Below are 10,206 nucleotides of genomic sequence, written 5' to 3' on the forward strand. Positions count from 1 at the left end.
CACCAATTGAAACTCGTGAGTCTCTACCTCCCTAAACCTCTTAAACATCCTTGCAATTGTCACCAGATCTTCCTCCCACATGGCCTAATGAAGTCAACATGCGAAGACAACCACCCCTAGAACCATTGCGTCATTTATTTTTTCCACTGGTTGTCGACGCCATCAGGGATAGGCTCCCGCCACCCACAGGGTCTGCTGAGTTAGGCTTTGGACGGGACAACCTACGTGAAATTCAAGGTGTCGAACTCATTCCAATCGACCAGAAAACATTGACCGAAAGAGCAATGGTGGGCTTCCCTCCTTCCACCACAAGGACCATTTTCCTACTATCTGAGTTGAGTTGATGGGTACTCGATCTCATCACCAGCAACACAGAACCATCGATGTGTGAAGAGAAAAAGTTTCCTGCCACCAAGTCTTCCACCCACAATGCACTTCGCCACCAGGATGAAATTACCCTAGCTAAAGAACTAGTGGGGGCACCAAGAAAATAGTCTCTCCATGCTTGAACATGCACCTCCCTACCCCAATTGCCGAGCAGGATAATTCCTCACTCTCTGCTAAACCACCATTGCTCCACGATAAATGAATTATCCCATCGGCTGCTCCGACCCACTAAATGTATGCACAGGCTTAACTAATACTTCACCAAGATATACCCTTTTGGGATCCAGAAGGAATTTCGATGGTAGATCAGCCACACTCACGAATTAGCAATTTCCTTTTCCAACCTCATACACCAGGAACCATAATAACACCATTCACCATGCATGATTTCAAAATTGAGCCTGGCCATGAACACAACACCATTCAGCGTGCATGATTTCAAAATTGAGCCTGGCCATGAACACTCCGCTGACGCCACCATCTACAAGGTAGCCTTCGAGCGAATGTTTCACACACTCAAGGTTCAATGCCCTCGATCTCCAAGTACTTAGAGAAGGCTTAAGGGTAGGCCTTCGTACATGTGCCCATCAGCATACCCCACACAGTCCTTCGGGTCTTGCAATCACATCATTCAACACCCCCATTGGGGACATTCAGGATAACACCCCCATTGGGGACATTCACGATCTCTACTTGTCTGCAATATTCATTCTTTATTCCTATTTGTCTGAGGTATAGGCTTATACTTAGGCCAATAAATGTTCTTTTTAATCAGTTCACTTGACAATTTCGTCTACCATTTTTAAGAGCCTCTAACATCTGTTTAATAATTCCAGCACCACTCTCGTGACATCTTTCCTACACCTACGGTTTCAACTAGCGCCATTTTTTGGAACTTCATACACTCTCCAAGCGAGTTCCATGGGCAAGATCTTTCCTGCCGTGTCGGGTCAGAGTAACTATAACTAGCAGTTTTCTTCGTGGTAATTTGACTTCCGCACTAATATTACCCTTAAACGATCTAGTGAAATCAGCTGTAATTTCATCTCCGGGTGGGAAGATGGTTTTTCAATTCATCGAAAAAAACTATTAAAATTGTACAAGGGAGATTTCAAATCAATACCAACTTTCATTTCTAATATGGTTACGTTTTTAAATTCCAGCAAATGATTTTCAGAGAGTTCGACGTTGGGATGGAGTTGTCCATAAAACAGTTCATTCACTTAAGTTTGGATTGCTCTATTTAATAAAAGTCTGGTTAAATCTCTCATTCAAATTGTAATTTTGTTGATCCAATCCATGAATCATGTTAAACCTGGTTTTTAAAGGATGATATCAAAGATTTGAGAATGTTGCAATTCCAACTTGAACAAAATTGTCCATGACGTAGAAAAGGAGGAAACTTCATCGTACATTAAACTACACATACATGGACATGGCCACAAATTGTGGTGAGAAATGGACCATACTGCCAAATTTCTAGAGCTAAAATGATCTAGTAAACACCTGAATAGGAAATTAAGAAATTCAAATGGTTCATCCCTAACAAGTTTAGTATTTATTTATTTATAAATAAGTATATTGTTAATATGGCAGTAGAAATGGCTAAATGTCTGGTAAAAGGAAATGATGGATTTTATTTTTTATTTTATAAAAGTGTGAATTTAGTTATTTAAAATGTGTTTCCAAATTTATTTTTAAGTTTAGTGTTTGAAAATATTTAAACATTTGAATTTTATTATTTGTAAAATTAAAAGAGACAATTCCAATAAATCCTTGCTAGACCTCAAACAAATTTCCCCAAAGAAAACTTAAATTTAATATAAGAAAATTTTAAATTTGTTGCAAAATTGACCAGCAAATAAAATTCACCAAAGAAAAACATAAATTGGAAACCTAAAAATTTTTAGATTTGTTGCAAAATTGACTCACTAAAAAAATCTAAACGCATGATTGCACTATGTTTAACTTTTTCTTTAAAATGTTGGGAAATTAGTGTCTTTGATTTCAGCTGTAGAATTTCCCCTCCCATCCTCGCCATCAAAATTAGATGATCATAAATTTATTTTATATATTATTAAATTACGAGAAATTCATTTTCCAGTAAAATAGGAAAGATAAAAATATATTTTTTATATTGTTAAACATAATTACCATATTAGCCCGAATTAAGCCAATTCGAAAATTCGAAGATACGATTCTATTCAATAGCATCAGGTCTGTCAAGAAATTTGTTAAAATTGGTGCATTCTGTAGTTATTGGTACAGCTCTGCAGGTCGGCCTCTGTTTTCCTTACGTCAGCATTGCCTAGTGATTTGGTAACTGCAAGTCTAGAGTATGGTAAAATTTCATTTTCACATAACCATGATATGGAAACTGCGAGTCCAAAGTATGGGGAAATTTTCCTTTCACATAACGACGGTAATGTTGGAATATTAATTCCTACTTGTCTCAATTGTCACTTTCTATGTAAAGAGTCTATTCCTATTCTATAGGAGTGCTTTCCCTAGTTTGGTGTGTGGTTGAGATATTCTTTCATCCCATAGATTGTATGTCCAAAATAGTTTTTCTATCTTGAGACAATACTCTTGTATATATGTAATATGATATTTGATTAATGAATGAGAAGATAGTTTACACTATCACGTTTTTATCATGGTAAGAGATCCCTAAGGGCCTGGCACAATATTAATTCCTACTTGTCTCAATTGTCACTTTCTATGTAAAGAGTCTGTTCCTATTCTATAGGAGTGCTTTCCCTAGTTTGGTGTGTGGTTGAGATATTCTCTCATCCCACAGATTGTATGTCCAAAATAGTTTTTCTATCTTGAGACAATACTCTTGTATATATGTAATATGATATTTGATTAATGAATGAGAAGATAGTTTACACTATCACATTTTTGTCATGGTATGAGATCCCTGAGGGCCTGGCCCCTCGTCGGTTCAGCCTGTCCTGGGCTGAGGAAATAAAAGAGTATTTTCTTTAATTTTTAGTTTTTCCATCGTCAAGAGACTCAATATTTGGATTAGAGCAGATCTCTGGTTTCCATGTTTGTGAAGCCTCTGTTTGAAGCATTAGATGAGTAGAACAAGTGTGCAGAGTAGAGTTGCAATGTGACTCAAGTTTGTGAGCTATGTGGATAAGTGCACCCGTGCTCGCAGCATCCTGGTTGGTGATGAGAAGAGGTTGTGGCCAATGGTGCTCATTCCAAATCTGTGAGAAGAGGGATGTCAGAGACCTGCTCGGCAAACATTTTGATAACTAATTAATTAATTTATTTATTTAATTAATTTAAATTAAGATTTAAATGTCCCTTTAATTTATATTTTATTTAAAATATAATTAATATTTTATTAAAATATAATTAGCTATTCTCTATTACTTTAATTATTTTAGAGTATATTAACTCGCTTATTCTAATATATATTTATAATTATAAAATTGTCCATTTATGTTTATTTTAATAAGAAAATTAATAACCGAATTAACTTATTTGAATAAATTATGTTTATACCCTTCAGAGTCAAACTAGTCGTTTCCTGGTCAAATCTAGCTGTTATCATTTTAGCCATTACCTGATCTGGAAATTTGGTTGTTGGACATTCTGCTCGATCTATTTATAATGCATAGCAAAATCTTGTCATTCAACTTGTCCTGACAATGAAACACACTGGTTGGTTCGAAACGCATCGACAAAAATATCTCTATGTAATTTTCACCAAAGATTCTTCTCAAAACATTTTCCCTTCACCCCAACTGATCAAATCTGACAGCGTGTTATCCCGTCTGATTGATTTCACGGGTTTTGGGACAATTTTCTATTTTTTGCATTCTAACAGAGCTGCCATGAATGCATCCCCTTTGGCTCCAGTCTCGACCTGGGCCACTTTCTTGGATTTAGGTCGAGGCCGAGCTGACCAGTAATTTTCGCTGCATTAGATGACCTCGAGAACAGGGACGGCATAGAAAATCCACATCTTTATATCTATATTTGTGGTTGAATTGTTGATTTTAATGAATTGGAGTGGATCTAGTCAATATAAAGCAATGTCTTATATCGACTTTCTCAGTAGAATTTACCCTCAGATTGAGACATTTAATGTTGCAGATTTGCCTTACGCTCTATCGGACATATGTGAAGATTTTTCTACCTCCTGCATTGTGTTATATTTAGATCATTATTGCACTTCATTGCATTACCTGTGACAAGAAGGTAAAATAGATGCACATAATGGAGACCAGAAAGTGGATGTGCATAATTAGTCTGAAATAATTTGTTGAGATAAGTTACTACAACATGGCCCGAATACGCATGTTTGGGCTAGAATATGGTCAGTTCTCTCACATCACTTTATCTTTGCAGGAAGCCACCATGATGAGAAGATTCCTATGTATTCAATTGACTCGCTAAGACAGCTTAATGATCAAATCGAAGGTTGGGAGCATCAAATATGGCTGGAGAAGTGTGTTTATGATATTTACAGTTGTTGTTGATGATGAAACAAAATCCATTGTTGAAAGTGCATTTGAGAACATGGAGCAAGTGGTGTTAGAGGAAGACTAGTCGCTGATTGAAGAGGTGGCATTGGTGGTGCCTGTGACAGATGATTCATCTCTCCCCGTCTTTACATTTCATGTGTGGGTTCTGGGATGCGTGTCATGTGTTCTGCTCATGTTTGTGAACACATTCTTCTCCTACAGAACCCAGCCCCTCACCATATCTGACATTTTAGCCCAGATTTTGGTGTTGGCCATTGGGAAATTCATGGCAGCTGTGACACTTATAGGAAAAATGCCCATGTGGTGATAATCAATGGCTACAAGATGTACCTAAGAACGATGAGAAGTCGCTGAAGAAGGCCACGACTCATCAGCTGATTTGTCATTGAGATCAGAAAACTCTGGATAGTGTCTTGCTCATGCAATTGGAGGTTTACCGCCTTCTTCTTTCTTTTCAGGTCAACTTGACAGAATTGGAGTTTGGGAAGGTAAACACATTGAGCCTGATCAACTCAATGTAAAAGTGCAATTTGTTAGAATTGCATATTTAAAAAAAAAAATCCAATGAGAAACAAATTAATGTGGTATTTATAATTGTTTTGGAATTAGAAGCATTGAGCTTAGCTAACTCAATGGAGTGGTTTTGTTAGAATTAGCTACTCTAACAAATCGTGCAGGTGAATGCAAGACAATTAAATCAGAAATAGAAAAAAGATACCAAATGCACAGGAAATTAAATAATGATGGACAACTAGGTGAAATTTTGTGGAATAGATTCACTAGCATAATGTATTATGAGTCACACATTTTATTAGTAAGCAAGTCTAGGATGTTTTGTAGGGGTCTTTGTAAAATATGTACTTGATAAATCCAAAAGTTCGAGTTGTGTTGTAAGCCTTGTAAGGCATGTGTACCCCCATACAGTTCATCATAATCTAAAAACCACTTTGTATTTGTAGCGTCAGTTTATGGTAAGCCATAAACCACATGTAAGAGTGAAGTGGGACAAAGATTCTTGTTGGCATGGTTTAGGGTTAGCTGAGAAAACCCTCTGCCTGGTTGAGTCAGGTCTTTGGTGAGCCTTAGTGGCTGGAGTTACCAAATGGTAGGGTTGTATCCCTGAGTGGCTGGAGTGCCTTAGTGGCATATTTGTGGCCCAAAGTGGTTGTGGTGAGCCTTCTTGGCTGTGTTGAGCCTTTGTGGCTAAGTTTAGCCTTGGTGGCTAAGAGCCCTTGCAGGCATGGTTGAGGGTGATCTGATAAAACCCAGAGCATGGTTACAGGTAATCCGATAAAACCCATGATGATATTGGAGGGGGATTTATAGGTATAAGTACGGATGTGCAGTTATAATGGTTGAAAGAGCCATGTATGCAAAGGACATCCTACAAGACTAATAGTTATAGCAGTTAGTACCCATGCATTCCAGTGGATGGTTGCTCCTTTATATGGACATGAACATATTCTCTTATGTTTGACCACAACTAGACTTTGTAGATTGATATCGAGACAAGTACTCATTAAGGGGGTGTGTTGGAATATTAATTCCTACTTGTCTCAGTTGTGACTTTCTATGTAAAAAGTTTGTTCCTATTCTATAAGAGTGGTTTCCCTAGTTTGTTGTGTGGTTGAAATATTCTCTCAACCCACAAATTGTATATCTAAAATAGTTTTCCTATTTTAAAACAATACTCCTGTGTATATGTAATATGATATTTAATTAATGAATAAGAAAATAGTTTACACTATCAAATTTTTTTCATTAACATACCATCATTGTGGCATTTCACACTATTTTTATAAGTGTGCATTCAAGGACAATATTGAAGAAAGTGGGAAGGAGTTTATTAAAAATATCATGAAGTGAGGGGACCAAGAGTGTTTTAATTAAAAAATTGGAAAAGCTGAATGTAGGAACGTAAAATAAATCATCCTCGAAGTGAAGTGAAATAAAATAAATAAGGGATGAGGAATATTTTAATTAAAAAACTTCAAAACCCAAAAATAAGCAACTTAAACTTTGACATTCATGTCAAAGTGAAATATCTAAAACTTTTATGTCTAAGTCAAATATTTACGCCGTAAGGCATTTCCCTCTGAAATCAACTCACCCAATTGCCACCATGTACTTGTTTGAGCCATCTGATCAGATGTTAGACGATTGAAACGTTCCAGACCGTTGGATGTAGTTTAGGTTAGTTTCTTATATTCTTTCCGCACAGTTTTTCTCGCTGCTTCAAATCGCCGCACAGTTTTTCTCGCTGCTTCAAATCTCCCTGAGCAGGCAGCGTCTCTGGGCATTCGACTCGAGGAGCTTGGAGCTTGATGAGCTTTTATCTCCAGTGAAGGTTTTGCAGGCAAAGTTTTCAATGGATCTTCCGGGCTTCAGATTTCCTCCATCGGAAGAGAAATCCTGCATCGATCAGAAGAAATTTCTCGCGTTTTATGAAGGAAAATCCCCTTACAGATAGAGGACGGACTGGATTATGAACGAAGATGCCAGATTCAGATCCTCCACAGTCAAGGTCATTAGTTTACTTTGATAATCATTTTATCCAGATCTTCTGTAGACCGTCAAATATTCTGATTATTGCAAGTTTTTCAGGAATTTTTGTTTATGCTGGTCACATAAATCAGAGTTGTAGTTGTTATCTAACCTGAGAAGGTGGTTCAGATTCCAGAGCCCTTGTGTTCTTACTCAATTCGGGGATTTATGGTATTTGCATTTCATGAACCATTGCGAATTGAATTTGTATAAAATGGTGCAAGCAAAGCTTTAGATTGAACCGACTTTATTCAGTGATAAAGTAACTGCAACTTTTCATGAATATTTCAATGGACAGGTTACATTTTGAAGCTTATGTTCCTTATTCCATTCACTTTGTTGTATTTTCCACCTTTGGGGTCAATATTGGGGCAAACTGAACCGATGATGCATATGACCAGCTAATTTTTAGACCTAAAGTCTATTTTTATCTTCAACTGCAGAAATAGTTATATTTGTTGTACTTATTGATCTGTGGCCAAAGGTTTGCCCTTTTGAAGTTCCTGCTATGATCTATCCTTTTGTTCTCTTTATCAGATATTTTGCCTGTAGGATCTATAAAGTTGTTAGCTGAAACGTCCCTTATAGTACCTTGTTTGGTTTATATTCGTGGATTCATTGACAGTATTGACATTTTGGAGTCTGTTGTTTTTGCTTCTGCGCATTAATTTTCTGTATTTGGTCTATATTTATTATTGTGTGTGGGCATACTTATGGAATTTCTTATCTTCAACTGGCAACTCCCACTTGTTCATAATTTGCCGAATTCCATTTATTTGGGGATTGAGTTATGATATTTGTTTTCATAGAGTTCTCAAGGTATAGATGAAATTCTATTTCAGATTCTTTGTTCTGATGCTATTTTCCTTGGCATTCTTTTGATGTCTCTAATTTCCGTGCGTTACCATCAACAAGAAAAATCTTTTCGTAATTAGAATTGTCTAGCAATTCGTGTATATTATAAAAAATATAAATCTGATTAACAATTAAACATGGTTTAAATTGTAGATTTTGAAATGTATTTTCTGCAGTATTATTTGGGCGAATGAAAGCAACAAGAAAGATGGTACACAAACATGGGAAATCAACTACTTTAAGTTGTAATGCAGGAAGCAGGTGTTCCTTGTCTGCTATAATCTGGAGTTTGGCCGCATGGATACTATTGATTCATGCCTACAACACCTTAACTCCATCAAATTCTAACAAAGTAGATTCTCAGGTGCAACAGTATCGCCTTTCCATGTACAGAGAACATGAAGATATAGAGGATAGGGGTTTTGAAGTCAAACAAAGAGGCAAAAAATTTATCTCCCCAGCAAGAAGACACAGGGGAAGGAGACATACCCCAGTAGATGATTTTTTTGATGTCACATTTCAAAGAAGATCCCTTTACTTTCCAGAGAAAAATCTTGTAGTGAACCCTTTGAAGACTAAAGATAGCAGAAAGTACTACTTTTATCCTTGCAAAGAATGGTGTGACACAGACAGCAGGTCCATATAGGCACATGGTGGAGGAATAATTTATGTTGAAGAGACTCAGACCTTCTAGTGGTATGGAGAGAATAAAGATGGTCGAAGCTACCGTATGCACAGGAAAGGAACTACACGAGTGAGTTAATCGTTTCTTTCACTTCTGCCGCTCTGAATGATGGATTCTATGCTATTATTTGTCTTCCTATGCATTTCATGAAAATGGACATATTTTTATGCTCTTCTGGTAATTTTATTTCTGTAGTTTTAAGTCGACAGAATGCTTGCAGAGATATTTCTGGATCTACATTCATGTAAGAGTTGTTGTATGATTTTGAACATTTAAGTTAGCTTCCCATTGTGAAAATTTACCATATCATATTCATTTGTATAAGTCCTTGATTGAACACTCTATTTCTGGCAGATTTTAAATGTTGTGGTAGAATCCTCTGCACAAGACCTTAGATGTAGATGCCAGGTTGACATTTTGAAATTTATATACTAGTAACTTTTATGGGTGTTGAATCTCTTTTCAGCAATGGAGAAGCAATTCGAAAACAAACATGAATTATGCTAGAATTGAGCCAGACAAAAATAGCTGGGGTTGGAGCTGGTTAGAACGCTGGATGGCTGCAAAGATTTGGGAGAATAGACTCATGGAACAAGCCCAAATGGATGCTTGTGAAATTCAGTCTCTCAAAAGCTATGATGATGCTGGAGAGAATCTGAGGAAATCTCATCAACCAGGCAAAGTTAAAGTTCGCAGAAACAATATTAGTGTTCATGTTGGAGAGTAAAATTTTGAGTTCAAAAGCCGCAGTGCTCAACTGTTGATTAGCTTCTTGGTTGGTGGCTGTGAGGAGCTAAAAGTTTGGTTTGATCTGGTGATTGGAGACATGGTCAGCTGGATTGCATTTGAGTCTTTGAGGAAGCCACTTACTAGAGAACTGTGTTTAAGGGAAAAAACAAATCTATAGCAGAAGCAAAAGAGCATGAATTTTCAGCTAAGCTTCTGGTTGTTATCTTAGCTGGCCTTGCAGATTCAAGGCATAATGGGAGTATTTCTTTACAGAAGCCAAACAAAGATAACTGGGATATATCAAAACATTCTTGGCTGTATTCCTGCAGGCATATTGATGGTACTATATGAGTAAGGAGTGTGTACACTTTAAGTTAGTGATTTGAGATGGGATTTCTTTAATAGTGACGTTATTGGGCTTCTTGCCCAGTTTAATACTGTGTAAAGATTTCAACTTGGAATGAGATTCTATATATATATCTAATGCTTATATGTTTTCTT

General features: G+C 36.8%; 1 long non-coding RNA gene across 2 annotated transcripts; it reads left to right on the forward strand.

The window, feature by feature from the left end:
* The first annotated feature begins 8,911 nt into the window (after positions 1-8,911).
* LOC149194983 (uncharacterized) lies at positions 8,912-10,003 on the forward strand. 2 transcript variants are annotated; one of them, XR_016255128.1, is made up of 2 exons: positions 8,912-9,045; positions 9,443-10,003. It is a non-coding gene; the product is annotated as an uncharacterized LOC149194983 (long non-coding RNA). The 2 variants fall into 2 exon arrangements; XR_016255129.1 differs by lacking the exon at positions 8,912-9,045 and adding an exon at positions 9,054-9,220.
* Positions 10,004-10,206: the final 203 nt, after the last annotated feature.

This window comes from Pinus tabuliformis, chromosome 2_2 (genome assembly GCF_031772625.1).
Source record: "Pinus tabuliformis cultivar Carrire ecotype Pingquan chromosome 2_2, CPIR1, whole genome shotgun sequence".
Taxonomy (NCBI): Eukaryota; Viridiplantae; Streptophyta; class Pinopsida; order Pinales; family Pinaceae; genus Pinus; species Pinus tabuliformis.